General features: G+C 37.4%; 1 protein-coding gene across 1 annotated transcript in view; it reads left to right on the top strand.

Annotated features, from left to right (window-relative positions):
* The window catches only part of LOC145691813 (uncharacterized), a 108,529-nt gene that overhangs the window by 78,239 nt on the left and 13,270 nt on the right, over nt 1-17,020 (top strand). The gene's annotated exons all lie outside the window — the stretch shown is intronic.

The following is a 17,020-nucleotide window of genomic DNA, read 5'->3' as shown; positions in this document are numbered from 1 at the left end:
ATCAAGTACAGTTCAAGCCTCATCGTATTTAAAAGTTTATAATTTTACTTTGGTGCTGAAGTTACTTAAATAGCGTATTTAGGATTTTGTTTCGGGGACTATGCACAACACGGGTAGCAGGGAGCAATTGGCTACCTAGTTTCAGAATTAAATACCGGTATGTTTTAATTTATGCATTAATTGAAGTTTAATGGCAAGAATTGCAGACTGGTTAATCTTATGTGATATGATACCAGAAAAATTGAGCAGTGAATTTAACCTTTTGTTCTATTCATACAAAAAAAAAAAAAAAAAAAAAGCATCCTATTTTATAACATCTTGGTTTCGCGGATGTGTATTTCGGGAGAATCAAAATGTGTTTGAAAGGGAAAAAATCTTCCTCTCCCCTGTAATGCGCACCCTGTAGACATGAACGTATCGTTGTCAGATAGGGTCCTTATCCCGTAACGATTTGCATCAACGTAACATCAAATCTGCGCATAGCAGATATGGTCAGCATTTTAGTTTGCCATGATAGGCATAGCAGTTATTATCGAATTTTTAATTTTTTTTTTTTTGCGCTATGCTGCGCAATTTTTGAAAAGACTGGTACGGAATGAGGTTCATGGTTAACAAGACGTTAGTGATAATATTAATAAAAATACGGGAGCCCAGTCACTCATGGTATTTTACGAATCTAACGAACTACTTTTGACGAAATATGTAATGTTTTTTAAAAATAATAATATTCTTGAGGTTTGCATCACTCGATTACGATATACCTATATATCTATTTACTTATCTATCTATATCTATATCTATACAACGCCTGTCTTGAAAAGGTATGAGATAGAATACTTGAACTGCTTGTTAAAATTGGGAAACATACATTTCTCATTATATATATAGGGCCGGGCCGGATTTAGGGGGGTGCGGGGGAAACCCCTCTTCTTTGTAAATATATGCTATCTAAAATGAGAAGCTAGCAGTGAAAACATCAACATTTTCCGAAACATTCTGCCATCATGTTTCCGTTTGGAGCTTAAAAGAAAACAGAGCTTTGCAAAAGATTAAGGAAAAGGGTTTCCAAAAGATTGAAGGAAAAGGATTCACCAAGCAAAACAATATAGCATTTGTCAAGTAGGGAAGAAAACAGAAGCCAGGAGGAGAGAAAAACTTTTTTCGTGCATATCACTTACGACCTTCTTTAAAATACTCTCCTCCGTTCTATGCATCAGTGTTGTCAGGGGAAAAGAATATTGTCCAATGTCACTTTGAAGAATTACAGTGTTTGGTTATTTTGGTAGTTATTGGTGCACCCCCTCAGACAATCCTGGATCCGCCCTTGTATATATATATATATATATATATATATATATATATATATATATATATATTGAGAAATGTTTGTTTTCCCATGTCTTGTACAAGGAGGGTTTAAACCTCGAATTCCTGTTACGAACACCACTGTGTGATCGGGATTCGAACTCAAGTCAGACAATTCTTGCAATCGCCAGCCTAGATCGCTCGACCATGCCGTTTGAGGTACTGAGAGGAAAAAAAAAGAAGTGAAAAATTTAAAAAAGTAAATATGGAATTTTGTTAGTACATCTGAACTTTCAGACTCATGAATTAGAGGATTAAGGAATAGTATAGTCAATTATCTATTATTGAATTATTATTATTAATAATAATAATAAATAATAATAATAATAAAAATAATATGTAAACATTTTAAATTGGAGATAACGTAGAAGTCTGAAGAAATGTACAGTAAAAATAAATAAACTTCTTTTTACTAAGAATATTGCCTCAGATTACAATATCATTTGTCCAAAACAAAAATGAGTCATATAGCCTTCAAAATTTTGAGAGAGATCATTTGTCTTAGGTCACGCTCTGGAACTAAATAGTACCTTATGTTGTTAAGTTTTAGACAATGCAAGGCCAAAGTTGTAGCCATGTTTGTGCATCGTATCTCCGTTGAGTTTTCATAAGAAGTGTCGGTTTGCATGATACAAGAAGAAAAGTTTATGTTTATTGATGATAACGTTGTATGGATATACAGTCTTTTGTTCCATGATTTTTAGTTGAATCCTTGAATATTGAAAATAGGTGTACACACTTTCCTTAGTATCTATGTAGATTCACTTTGCAGCATCTCCTATGGACGGAATGGATATTTGTCTCTGGACTATTATAGCTCTTGTAATGAGCGCAGATCAAGTAAGTAGAAGAAATTATTGTTGACTATTTTTTTTATTACATGAGCGCTAGCACAAACATATGGTAGGCTCTATGTTGGCAAATGGTCGGTACGTTTGAAAATTGCAAATATGAAGTTGAAAACCATGTCCAACAAGCGTAATTTTAAGTGTACTTTCGCTAACCAACAATTTGATGCCATTTATCCAACATTTCCCCCCCCCTAGTCTCAATCGCAATTTTATTTCTTTCGTATAGGCTACATTATCAGTTGAATTGGTTGGCAAATACTCGGTAAAGGAGCCAATGGAAACGCTGAGCCAATGTTGGCAGTTGGCTATCCTTTCGTTTCCCTACTGTTGGGTCTACTGTCTGTGCTGCTAGGGAGATAGTTTGAATAAAAAGTTGTTGTTTTTTTCTATACACTTCTATTTGCACATGTAGGTCTTACACACACACAGCATACACAAAGGAAGTATAGTGATATAACATATAAGGTAACTGCAGGTATATACACCAGTGCAGCTAAATACGCCAAGTATTCAGTTCTGGTACGTTTCCGACGAAATCCGCTAAAATATGCCTCCAATATGTACCACGGTCTTGGACAAATCCGATATGACGAATACTCCGGTAAACAGCGCTTAGACCGCCACGCCGTGCAGTGTTGTTCGAGAAGGTTTCGTGGAAGGGTGTTATTACTTCAATAGAGGTAAGAATCCGTTATTAGTACCGTGCTAACTCAGAACATAGCCGATTGTTTACAGCAATGTACCCCTTATTTCGTGTCCGTCTAGGAACACTTTGTTTTCTAAGTGTAATTTCAGTATTTGTAATTCCTTGTAGGTATGAGCACGAGCGAGTTCGAGCGAGTTTTCTTTGAGTCGACTCAATACAGACATTTTTGAGCTTGGCTCGAGAACTCGGCTGGAAAAATTTTCTCGAACTCGACTCCAATTCGGGTCGAGTTTCGAGTCGAGTCAAATCGAGACAATTCGAGGTAAACCCTGTGTATAGTTGCAAGTACTGTCTTCAAATATCCTACCTAGTACACAGTCAATATAATTATCAGTGATATTACTACTGCAACTTTTATTATTATTATTATTATTATAACAACACCGTGTATAACCATGAAAGATAACAGGTTTGTATCTGAATACTAGAAACAAGTTGTCAATCTCGGTCATCGAGAAGTCTTCAGGACATCGGTCACGACATTCTGGGTTCGAGTTCCAGAGGAGAAAGTATTCGGGCTCGAGCAAAAATTGTTAAAAGTTCTAAGTTAAGGGTGCTGGCCAAACATGTTCAAAACTGCTCGGTCCGGATTTAGGGTTGTCAACGGCTCTAGCGGCTAGGCTCACAGCTCATTCACTATCGAGCTGAACCGGTAAGTGAGCCGAGCCAACATCTTACCCAACGGAGCTGGCTTGAACCGATGGCTCACCCGAGGTGAACCGAACCGAGCTTATTACTCACCCCACCGAGCCGAACCGAGCTGAGTTGAATCGAGCCGGTTGACATCACTACGTGGATTGGACTTATCTTTGGGCCCAAAAATTGGACAGTGCAGGCCTCAGCTTTGATGGTAAGAAATAAAGTACATATTTATATTGGTGCTCACGACATTTGAGGCCGCCTCGTTATAAAAATCTATTGTCGTCTTGTTATCGAGAGACAGAGACGAGACGAGAAGTGTCACTGAACGAGCGAACCATTTATCAAACTCGACTCGACTCGAAACTCGACTTCTAAACAGTGACTCGGCTCAGAACTCGAGTAGAATTCGAGTCGAGTCGAGTTTTAGCTCGACTCGTGCCCATCCCTAATTCCATGGCTACTAAATCAATACCAAGCATGGTCCAGCGAAATACGCCAGGGCTTGTGCAAGAGTGACTGGAGGAGACAAAAATGTTTTCATTTGTACCACATGTTCCATGTAATATCGATGTATGTTTTTCTTTCTTTCTTTTTAAGTCACAGTACAGTAACACTGTTTATTTATCTTCTTATGGACTAAAACTTTTCAGCTTGAAATTACATTTCAACTTTGGAGATTATCGTTTTTACATTTTATCTTTCATCTTGCACTTTGGTTATTCTATTTTTTGCTTCAGCCATGGTGTGTAGTAATATTTGAGTTCGTATAATACAGACGATGTAAGCAGTTGCAATATTTATTACAGGTTTCTATTAGTATCCTAGACTTGGCATAATTATCTGCACGTGTTGTTAAATACGCCACTTTGTAACACTCTTGTCTTTTACGTTGGGTACAAAATAGAAGTGAGTCGCATCATTGCCACTTTTTTTCTACACGCGGAAAAGGCTACTATGTCTTGTTCTTTGTGTCACATGAAAATTAAGGCCATAAAAAATACAACATCCTTAACATGGCGTATTTAACTGCACCTACCTTATACTTTATTTCGTTTGAAAAAGTCATTTCAGCAGCTATGCAGTTTAAAATGTGCTCATAAAGTTGCTGGAAATATTCTAGAAATCTAAAGAAAATAATCTTAAATCTTTGCTATGGTTTGACAATTAACTGTTAGTTTGATGGTGTGTTGTCAACACAGTAACTCGCACTGATCTTACTTCTGGCTTTCTAGACATGTCATACGGATGTTAGATTTTATGTTTTACCCATAAGCTTTGTTCTTCTGACACATTTTATGTTATATACATTCTTATTTCCCCCCTAAAGCGTATTCTTTTATAGGTACGTGCAATAATTAAAAAAAATAGGGGAACTGATTTCTCATACACTGTTAACAACGTAACCCAACATTGGAATTTAGTATTTAGAGACAAAATGCAACAAATTACGTGTTCATTTCCGGCACTCCAAGCTTATGTTTAAGAATAATTCGATTTAAACATCTTGGTCTTCGTCTGTCAACATCATCTCGATCATATAGCACTTTCAATCGATTGTGATAGACTAATGTCAGGAACAGAAGCTACTGTAAATTAATAGAACAAAAGCAGGATTCCAAATGGCTGTGTTTCGATATGTCCTGCAAGGATTTTTTAACGTAGTTAAAAAAAAGGATGTGGTAGGCCTATTATTGAGAAGTGCAAATACAATACAATAATAAAATAATTAAAAGGCAACAAAAATGCGAGTAATGATATTTAGTTAATTGGATTTTAGTTTAGCATCCTATTTAGCACTCATGCTATATAAGACGACAAACTACAACTTAGCATGGAATCCGAACCATAGGAGCTTCCACTAGGAATTTTAATATATTTTTGTATGTGTGGAGCAATCAAAGGAAGCGATAAAAACAAAATATATCGCTTGAAACTAAAAGAACACTTTCGTAATGTATTAATTGTTGTATAAACAGTTAATACATTAGATAGCCTTTATTTCCTTAGTTTCATTCGATAAAACTGTAATGTTTACCAGTGTAACTTTCCTCACTACACGCCTTTGGTTGCAATTATATTTAATGAAACTGCACTAGTTTTCAATTAAAATATTTTACGTTACTATATGAGACATATGCTAGTTTGTTACTGTAATTTCTCGATATTACATATCTCCCTCCCCCACCTGAAAATCGTAAAATCTTTTTCTCTAAAATAAAAAAAAAAAAAAATATCTGGAATTCTACGCGCTCACTACTTCTAAATTTAAGTAGTTTCCAATTAACTCATGAAATTAGGTCAAGATCGAAAATTCAGTGTCTCCGCTGAAAATTGAATTTAAAATGACGTGCACCAGAAGCACGGGTGGTAGCCATCAAGGTCCGTCGACCCTACTGTTCCGCGTTTTTACAGAAGAGGGAAGGAACAGGAGGGTTGACGGACCTTGGGTAGCCAGGGGTGCCCACAAGGGGGGCTATGACGCAAACTGCGTCATTGAAATATTTGGGGGGGTTAAAATCTATATAAATATGTTTGATGAGGGGGGGTAAATTATTCGAAAAGAAGATTTTTTCATGGAAGAACACCTACGGATAGACAATTGGGGGGGGGTGCGTCATACACATAAGGGGGGGGCACCACTGGGGTAGCCATAGTCTATGTTCCACTGGACCACATTGGAATCTAATCTTCAGAAACTACACCTCACGTGCTTTGTCGCGTATACAAAGGTGTTAGTATAGCAACTTTTACTGACAAGCCTTCGGTCAACGAAAGACAAGGGCGATGATCCTGGGGTCCGAGGGGACCCCATGTATTTGTATGAATATGTATTTTTTATTGTTATAGCTATGTATATTTTAATGAATATGCAAACCCACATCTGAATGCCCCCCCCCCATAAAGTTACAGAGAAATCGGCGCCCTTGACAAAAGACATTAGCTATTCTCGGAATTTGGTGTATATTTGACTGGAAATTAGATTGAACGTGTATTAGAATCTACATGATAAATGCTAGTTAGACATAAGGGTTGCTATCCTTTTTTAAGTTTGAGAGTTACTTTTCATTTCAGAGATCACTTGCGGTATAACTAGTTTAATACTATATCCTCTACAATAAAGTAAGAAGTCTTTATTATTTAAAAAAAGAAATGTATATTGGCATTCTTTCCTGGCACCCTTCGCAAAATCGCTCGACTGAATTGTGGCACAGCTAATACACACATATCACTTTCCATTAGCATGAGGTACGGTCGCTTAATGGTAGAGCGCTTATCTCTCGGGCGTGGGGTCCCTGGTTCGATCCCCGGCCAAGTATGTGGTGGACAACATCGTGTTTGTGGGTTTTCTCGAGATACTCCCGTTTCCTTCCACATTCTCATTTTACCTATTCTTCCATCATTATACTCTTGCCTTAATCAGCCGTCCTCCTTAACCCAAAAGGAATAATTATGGGACTTAAACTAAAATATTTTAATTTTTCTCATCAGTATTCATATTCGCAGCTAGTCCAGAGTCTTGATCACGAACTTTGGAGATGCACCAATGTAGCAATCTGAAAGCCACTAGAGAGCGTTCAAAGTATTTGCAACTAAGTTAGATCTTACATTCTTTCAGATATTAGCCCATACAGAAAACGCATATCCTAGCAATATAGCCACGAGAAAGCCTTGTGTCTCTGGTTTACAAAACAAATCATCTGGTGCAAGTGGAAAATGACCAATAGAACAAGAGTTAGAAGGCAATATGGATCTATTTTATGAAAAATATAGGAATTAATATCTATTCTCTATTACAACCAGTAGTTATTGATGTACTACCTCCAGTTTGAGTATTGAATTTGCATAGTTTAGAAGTCTACCATAGGCACCGATTTTAAAGTTTCTCAATGGGTGCTCAGGATTCGACACTAATGTCATTTTTTCTTTCTCTTCCTTTTTTCGTTTTTCTTTTAGTATATCCAATTGACCAATGGTTCCCAAATTCTTCCTGAGATGCGACAAAGATTAGCAAGACTTACTGAAATAAAATGAAGCATGAAATTATTTTTAAATTGCGAAGGCAAAAATTTTAATTTAGTTTTAACACTATTTCCTAAATTTTATATTGAACAAAGTTCCTAAACATTAACATTCTGTTTGTGAATTTCAAATTTGTTAAGCAATATTGGTCAAAACAAGGAGACAGAAATTATTAAAATACTAATAATTACAGTTAAACCTTTATAGAACATTTGAAGATAATTTGGGTGAAGATGGAAAATGATTCAATTGTCTTGCAAATTTACGTAAAGCATTTTACATTCTTAAAAATATAAATTAAACAACATCAAACATCAAGTACTTTAAAGAAATAATTATCCAAAATTGCACTCACAGATTATTATTATAATTATTATTATTATTATTATTGAGTTGAGTTGACTTTGAGTTTTACGTCCCGTTCAGCAGCGAGGCTATATGAGACGTGGACCTACTGATTAACGTGGAATCCGAACCACATGAGCTCCCACCGGGAAAATTATTATTATTATTATTATTATTATTATTATTATTATTATTATTATTATTATTATTATTATTATTATTATTATTATTATTATTATTATAGTGTTATATCGCTCGATCCTCGATATGCCGTAGACCTAAAGATTCTAAAATAGATATTGATAAATGATTATTCATATGCATCCTATCTAAAATTAATCTATTAACACATGTACTATAGTTTGTTTCTATTATTCACCGCATGAAAGTGTAATTTCGAAGTTAATTCGAACTCAAACATTCAATGGGTTCAGCACTCATTAAATACCTCCAATGGGTGCTTGATCCCCGGAGTACCCACGTGATCGGCGCCTATGAAATCTACCGCAGTTTTACATTGTGAAATGAAACTCGTTTGTTGGCTACTGAAACTCACTTGTTTGTTGGCTACGAAGTCTTATCTTTTAGCGCCATAAACATTAGTTTTTATATTTTCTTGTTAACTGCACGTAAGGATTTACTCTGAAGCGAGCCAGTTTGTTCAACTGGACTTTCAAATGAAACTAACTCAAAAGCATTATGGTCTACTTCGGTTGATAGTGTCTCACCCTTGGACATTTTTTTTTTTATTAAATGCTAATACTATATTATAATATAGCTATGGTTTAAGTAACATATTTTAACTTTCTCTCTTAGAAAGAATTAAATAGAAAAAATCAGGAGCGTCATTTCAGATTTTGCTTGGGGGGGCAAAACCCCTCGATATAAGTAAAATTTCGCGTTTTTCACTCATTTACTACTACTCTATTGATAAAATCTATATAAATCTCAAACTCGGGGGGGGGGGGGCAAATCCCCCCCCTAAATGACGCCCCTGGAAAAATTGCTTGCCAGTTTAAACCACCCGGTTATCTTCTACAAAAAACTCGTAAACCACACACAATGACCGACCAAGATCGAGAGTGTTCAGGGCCCATAGACGATCCACGGTTCGTGCAAACACTGTGTTTGCGCAAACACTCGACCATACACGATTCAACTATTTGCACAAATTTCAGCTCAATTTTGAGTTTGATCGCATAAACATATCCACTGAAGCAGCTTGTTTAGCGATAGTAATTGCTTGTGCTTTGGAAGGGGAAAGACCCGCGAAACCAAAAAGGAAGAAGAGGGGGTAGATGAAGCGGTGATTCAAGAAACGGTCTAGTTTAGCCATCAAAATTTAATAGCCGAGCTTGAGATAAGTTCAACTACGGACTTATTTACGAATGGATTCAACTATATTTGGTGAAATATTGGAAATGGTTACGCCTCATTAAAAAAAAAAAAAAAAGAAAAAGAAAACAGGATACAAATATGAAAGATGCGATATCTCCCGATCAGTGGTTGTTCGCCAGTTTGCGTTATTTTGTGTGCGGAAATACGTACGAGGACTTAAATTTGAAACAGCCATTGCACTCCAGACACTTGGATAAATTATTATAGAAACGTAAGGCCGCAATTTTCAGATTCCTGTTTACATAATCTTCACTCTTTACCTTCCACAGTTCAGGTAAATTTCGATAAAGTTCAATAAATTCTCTCTCCAGAATTCTTGAATCCTATCCATTGACGCCACAACACAAGAAATAAGCGTTTGTATACTAGGCCTCCTACTCGGAAATAAATCTCGTGTTTGCACAAACATGCCCATACACGGTCCATGTGATTGCGCAAACAATATGTTTGTGTAAACAATTTTCGGACGAGTTCGATGTGGAAAATGTTTGCACAAACATTTGCGCAAACAGTTCATACAGCAGCATACACGGTCAAACTGTCTGCACAAACCGTGGACCGTGTATGGGTCCTATAGAGCGAATGTTAACACAGGTCTGTTTTCCTGTATCCTAGATTGAACGAACTAGTTTCAACTTGCAACAACATATCGTCAGTTCAGGGGCGGATCCAGGACCGACTTATGGGGGGGGCGGTGGGTTGTCATAATGCTACTTTTAAGGGTTTCAAACTCTGGGATGGATTTTATTTGCATATATAAAACAAGAAACTTTCCCCTTCTGGGGAGGGGGCGATCGCCCCGATCGCCCCCCTGGAACCGCCCCTGCGTCAGTTTACAATGTGCTATGCTGATATTTCAAGAAACGAGGTTCTGACAAGTGAGAAGAAAATAAAGAAGAGATGGAAGGAATATTTCCAGAAACTTCTCAATGAAGAAAACTCAAGAGAAACGTGCGAAAATCTATCCACGAATCAGATACTAGTTCGGCCTCTGACCCGGTGTTCGTAGCTTGAGGGAAATTTCATAGACAAATTTAGCAAAATGGGAATAAAACGTGAAAAATCCAGGGAAATTCTCTTGCCGACTAATTGACTAATATCAATGCTTAAATTTTTCTCTGTTCTTCAGAAATAAACCAATACAATAGCAATAGCTTTTTTGTCCTGAAAGTAGCATAATTTGCAACCATTGTTGGTTGGATAGGGGTCACGGTGGCTCAGTGGTAGAGCGCTTACCTCTGGTGTGTGGGGTCCCTGATTAGATTCCCAGCCAAGTAAGCTTGTGGTAAACAAAATCGTATCCGTGGATTTTCTCGAGGTACTCTCATTTCCTTCCGCTTTCTCATTCTCCCATCATTCACTTGCCTTAATCATCGTCTCCCTTAGCCTAAAGGCATAATCGTGGAACGTTAAACTGAAATATTTCATTTCATTTCATTTTGCTGGCTGGTGTATTTGGGTGTATATTTTTGTGAAACAAAAGTGAATGAAAAGCAAACGAAAAATAGAAGCAAAAAGCAAATGAATAAAACAAATGTGGCTTACACTTCCTTTAATATAGCTAAATTAATTTTACTACATAATTCTGTCATAGGAACTGGACACTCAACAAATTAGGGAAAAATTGATAAGAAAAGGGAAAATTTTGAGTCAGTTGAGGGAAATTTTCTTAAAGAAACGTACGAACACTGCTCTGACCATGGGAGACGTAGAAAATGCCATGAAAAAGTTGAAAAGTGCTAAAGCTCCATTACCCGATAATCTCCCTATTGAAGCATGAAATAGTTTCTGTAAAGAAGGAGTGTAGTGGTTTACTCGACTTTTTAATACGATATTAGAAACGGGAAATATGACAAACGAACGGAGAAGCAACAACATTGTGTCACTTTTTAGAAACAAAGATGTGCTAGAATGTGGCAACTACAAGGAATAAAACTTACGAGCCATGCAATGAAGCTCTGGGAAAGAGTGATAGAAGCAAGATTAAGAGAAGAGACCGAAATTACAGAGAACCAATTTGGTTTCATGCCTGGGCAATCGACAACGGTTGCAATATTTGCATTTAGGATACTAATGGAAAAGTAAAGAGAATACCCGAAGGACCTATGGTTTTCATCGACGTAGAGAAAGAGTATGATACAGTGCCACGGAATTTTATTTGATGCACACTGAAGAAGAAGTGTGTTCCGAACCCATACATCTGTGTAATTCAAGATATGTATAATGGATGTAGAACAGGAGTGAAGAGCATGTGCAGAATAAGAAAAGAGTTCGCAGTTCAAGTGGGATTTCATCAGGGATCTAGTCTTAGCCCATCCCTTTTTGCAATTGTGATGGACGAACTTACAAAGGATATTCAAGAGTATCTTGGAATATGCTATTTGCGGATGACATCGTGTTAGTGAGTGAGACCAAGGCAGCTCTGCAAGAGAAATTAAATGCCTGGAGAGGAGCATTGGAGAGCAAAGGGCTCAGAGTTAGTTGAACTTGTAAGACAGAATATTTACATTGTCCTTTCAGGAAAGAGGTAATAGAGAATACAAGAATACAATCTGACGAGAAAGAGTAGGTAAGGACGAAGAAATTCAAGTACTTGGGATCAATTCTGCAGGGAAATGCAGGAATAGAAGATGTAAATACCAGAATTAGCTGCGGTTGAACGAATGGATGAGAAGCGGCAGGAGTGTTGTGTGACCGTAGAGTACCAATATGTCTTAAAGGAAAAGTTTACGAAACAGTAGTGAGCTCTGCCTTATTGTACAGAGCGGAATGTTGGACGAGAAAGAAGAGAGGGGAACAGAAGTTGCATGTTGCAGAGATGAAGATGTTGCGATGGATGTGTGGAGTGACGCGGAAGAACAAAATTAAGACTGAAGTGACTTGGAGAATAGTAAAGGTGAGACCAGTAGTAGAAAAACTGCAAGAAAGTAGACTGAGAGGGTTTAGGTAAGTAAGAAAAAGACCTTTGGAATACGTAGCTCACCGAGTACATGCTAGAGAAGTGAGTGTGAAACGAGCCCAAGGTCGGCCAAAGAAGAAGTGGGAAGAACGATATGGTGCAGTGTGGTGTCACAGCGGATATGACACAAGACAGATAGAGGACATTGATCCGAAGAGTCGACCCTAGCTAACTGGGAAAATTGCTTAAAAGAAGAAGTGTTGCATTACCCGCTGAATATTTTAATTTTGTCTGTGTATGTTTTTAAGCGAGTGAGTGTTTATTATGCGAAAAGTTTAACATTTTATAGAATTGTACGCGTAAACTTTTTTTTTTTTTTTTTAATGTGATGGGTTTCTTTGGATGTATACCTTTGGAGGATGTATACCTTCGTAACCCTTTTGAACTAGTTCTATTTTAAAGTTTGTGCGATTGATAGATTTATATTGACATCCTTTGTCAGCAGCAAGGCTGTATAAGATGAGAATTACAATGTAAAGTGGAATCTGAATGACTGTGATCTGTTCGATGATTTTCCATTAGGAATTGATCTCAGATCCCAGGATCTCATACATAAAGACACGTGCGCTAGCTGTAAGACCAGGAAAATTAATCATTCAAAGCTGATTTAGATAGAGTAGAGGGGGGCAAGAGTATGTGGGGGCAAGGATACGATTCCCTAAAATCAGGTGAATATATTCGCGTATGGCAATAATGCGTCACGTGGAGTTTGATGTTAATGACGTCTAGAACCTAAACAAGTTTGACTGTGCTGCGGCAAACTACAAGCTATCTAGGTAATTAATGTTTTTCTAATAGTTTGATATAATATTGGGACATAAGTCGTTAATGAATAACTTACACAATTTTATAACGATTTCAAAGTACTATAAGTCGTTAGTTTCTAACATATCCATTGTTTGACAGGATGGAGTAAATTGCCTTTCTTCCAACAGTTGGCTGTACAACATCACGGGAAAGTCAATTGTGTAGTGAGGGGGCAAGGGTACGCAGATACCTACGGGACAAGGGTACGCGTGCGTAGTCTTGCCCCTTCTGTTCTATGAAAAAGAATCAAATTTGATTTAGATCTAACAATCAAAAAAGAATGTAGATTCCATTGTAATAGAGAGTGACGGCAAACTTTACGAATACTGGTTCCCATATGTAGCCTCTAACGTTAAAAATTCTGAAGAATCCTGATATTTTCTTATGTACGGGGATAAATTGTTTTTCTAAATTCCACTCCTTACATAACGGTATCTAAGGTGGTGTTTGAGTTTTCGAAACAGATAAACGTGTGAGTTAGTTAAATCTGCAGTTATTGCATAACGTTACGCTTGTTTACTTTATTCAGGATTCAGAAATGCTACACTTTGTCCTCTTTTATCTTAAATGTCAGTAGTCTTAAGTAATAATTTTCAATAGGCCTTATGCAGAGTCGTTCTGACGGTGATTAATGCCATACTAAAAAGTTCGACTACCATATGTTTCCTGTAGTAGTCAGGCCTTTAGTATGACGCTGATCATACGTCAAAATGACTCTGCATAAGGCGGTATTAGTCCAATGATTGATATGGGATCGTATTAAGATATATGAACCTAACCTAACCTAACATTTGACAATATGTAGCTTCATCAAGGATAGGTCGAGAAGTTTTCAAGTTACCCTCGTACGTGACAAGCATTCTGTAACTGAGTGAATATGCTGAATTTGGAAATATGTTTTTATAAAGGTCTAAATATTTTTTTTTGTATCCTATGAATTCCCATTACTGATATGAGGAGAATTAAGGATTTTTCTTTCCTTTTTTAAATGAGAATCTGCAACATCTTTAGGCACAATAAAGCCAGTAGGCCTATTTACCGAAGAAATGAAGATCGAATTAGTGGAATATATCACAATTCTTCTATGGCTTAACTTTAAAAGATCTAAGAAGAATGGCATACATTTTTTCCTGAACGTAACTAGTTGCCCCATATCCTTCAGCCATGTGAATCGAATGGCTGGAAGAGATTGGACAGACATATAACTATTGCTTTGCGTCAGCCCTCAAAGACTGGTCTGGGAAGAGCTCGTGGTTTTAGCAAGTCACAAGTTGAACGCTTTTTTAATTGTCTAAAAGATCTTGTAAGAGAAACGGCTTTCCTCCACGGGATATCTAGAACATGTACGAAACTGGCATAGATACGGTTCCTCATAAAGTTCCAAAAGTCGACTAAAAATTAGTTGTGAATAAAACTGTATCTAGTGATTTTGGAGTTAACATATCAGCTGTTTCCTGGTGAGTGCATCTGGTTCCTTTATTCCCCAAATATTTCCCAGAAAACGAATGAAACAAGAATTACTCGATGGATCGCAGCCGCGTTCTGTGGAATGATATCTGATCCTGATTCATCAACTCTCAAATTTTCGTAGAATTGTTATATTATTTACACCAACATGTGCGATCAAATTCGGCCTCGAAAAAGGTATTGTTACTTGTTGACAATCAGACCTCTCACTTTTCGATCAAGGCGATTGATTTCTGCAGGCAAAATGGGATAGTTATGTTGAGTTTACCACCTCATACCAGCCATAATTTGAAACCATCAGATCGCTCCTATTTTGACCCGCTGAAATCCTGGTATTCAACAGTATGTGATAAATGGATGAGGAATCAATCATCCATCCCGCCCAATTCCAAGTTGCGAGTTTGTTTACTGAGGCTTGCTACAAAGCTGCAACCATCGGTATCCAGCCTTCAAGAATCTGGAGTTGTCCCACTGAATCCAGATGTGTTTACTGAAGAAGATTTTCTTCCTTCTACTGTGGATGTGGTAGACTTAAATACAGAAGCCAGCTTTGAACATAAAAGCATTCCTGGAGCAACAAATCAAGCAGCAGACCTGAATATAGCCCAAAATCGTTCATCGGATGATTCACTGGAAGTAGAAAGGAGCACACGCGGCGCATCTAGATCAAACACTCCTTTGCCAGTTGCTAGTCGTCCTCCATCTGTTACCAAACCTCCAACCAGTAAAACTGGATCTTCACTGGAGGTAAGCAGGGGCCCATGTGGCCCGTCCACATCATGCCCTTCTTTGGTGGTTGTCAGTCCTCCTCCGACTGCCACCAAGCCCACAACCAAAAATCTTGATCTTCTCGAGGTCAATCAGAGATTCTGACATCCTCCTTTCAAGCAAAACTTACTTCTGAAACGGCGCCCTCCAAAGAGCAAAGGCAAACATCAACTTGTACCAAGAAAGCTACAACCGAAGGTAACTCCACAGGTCAGTGAGGAAGTAGTGTACGAATGTCAATTATGCAATATCATCTACAGTGATCCACCAATAGAAGACTGGATCAAGTGCGCAAGATGCCATGAATGGTGGCATGAACAATGCATATCATATGAAGGAGTAGGCACCTTCATCTGTGATAATTGTTAATGCTCCGTTGGGTGCGTACTCTTGCCCCTTTGATTTCGTACTCTTGCTTCACATATAGGGGAAAGAGTACGAATTTGAATGATTTCATTTTACGAATTATAGTTCCTCCAAGGACAGAGGTATATAAAAGTTGAGTTCACATTTCGTAAAGGAGGGTTCAAGTTTTGTGTTCTATGTAAAAGTTTTCCGTTGTAACTAATTTTTACTAAAATATATAAGTTTAATTGAAATTTGCGTACTCTTGTCCCCCTTTCCTCTACTACCTAAATATTTAATTAGAATGGATGTTCTATTATTAATTTTGCAAATCAGTGCCGTAAAAAATCTCTTCGGGGCCCCGGTGCAGAAGAGTATGTGGCCTCCAGGCATAAAGTTACTATGAAAAGATATAACAATTGAGGCTTGATTCCATTTCTAGAAGCCATAACAATAGGTTCCCTTAAATTGATTTATATGGTACTCCGGTTGGTTGTGCGGAGCCCTTTCTCCTCGGAGTTCATTGCTGCAGCAATGACTGGCCTTTTCTTTTAGAGGCCGTTTCGATTTCAACGAAGACAGATCATAGTTTGACAGTTATCATAATAATATCTGCTGGTTAGTTTCGCCATCGACTCAGTGTTACACTGACCTTTTTGCTATTTTGAATTCAAGGGTCCCAGACTAAAGAGTCTGTCAGTAAGATATTGCATACTGTAGAATGTGAACTGTTTTAAGTATTGAGTATTTAAATGATTTTTACTTTCATAGCATTACTTGCATTTAAACAACAGGGAGGGGGAGATCAAAACAACTTTGCTACTGACCCAAAAATTTTATAGTATGTAATTAACTCACCAACTTAAAATGATAGATAACAGCATTATCTAAGTATTCAATTATATGTAATATAAACATCAGAAGATGGGTGCAGAGGCTCCTTCGTCCGACGGTCCCAGGTGCGTTGCACTGCCGATTGTTGCGGCTCTGCAGAAGATAGCTTCCAAAGAAGGAAGGAGTTAGTACAGTGAAACCTATCTTCAGCGGAATCGAGATGGACTCGCAAAAATTTCCGTTAAAGACAGGTTTCCGCTTAATGGAGATAGACCTTTCCGTTAAAAAAAATATATATGCTTATAACGGACATAGTGAGAAAATATATTGATGTACGCAACTTGTTCAATTACAGTACTTTTTCCTTCTACGAAATAATACCCAAAAAAAACTTAAAATAAACACAAAATATGTTGTGCACACTTTCCTTTATTTTTCCCAATAGTCAAGCAGGATTTTTTGCATACATTGCTACTACTTGGCTGCGGTATACTTCAGGACACAGAAAAGCTT

The sequence above is a fragment of the Thermobia domestica genome, chromosome 8, assembly GCF_964235325.1.
Source record: "Thermobia domestica chromosome 8, izTheDome1.hap1.1, whole genome shotgun sequence".
Classification (NCBI taxonomy): domain Eukaryota; kingdom Metazoa; phylum Arthropoda; class Insecta; order Zygentoma; family Lepismatidae; genus Thermobia; species Thermobia domestica.
The sequence above is the reverse complement of the archived record's forward strand: the minus strand, read 5'-3'. Positions and strand labels throughout refer to the sequence as shown.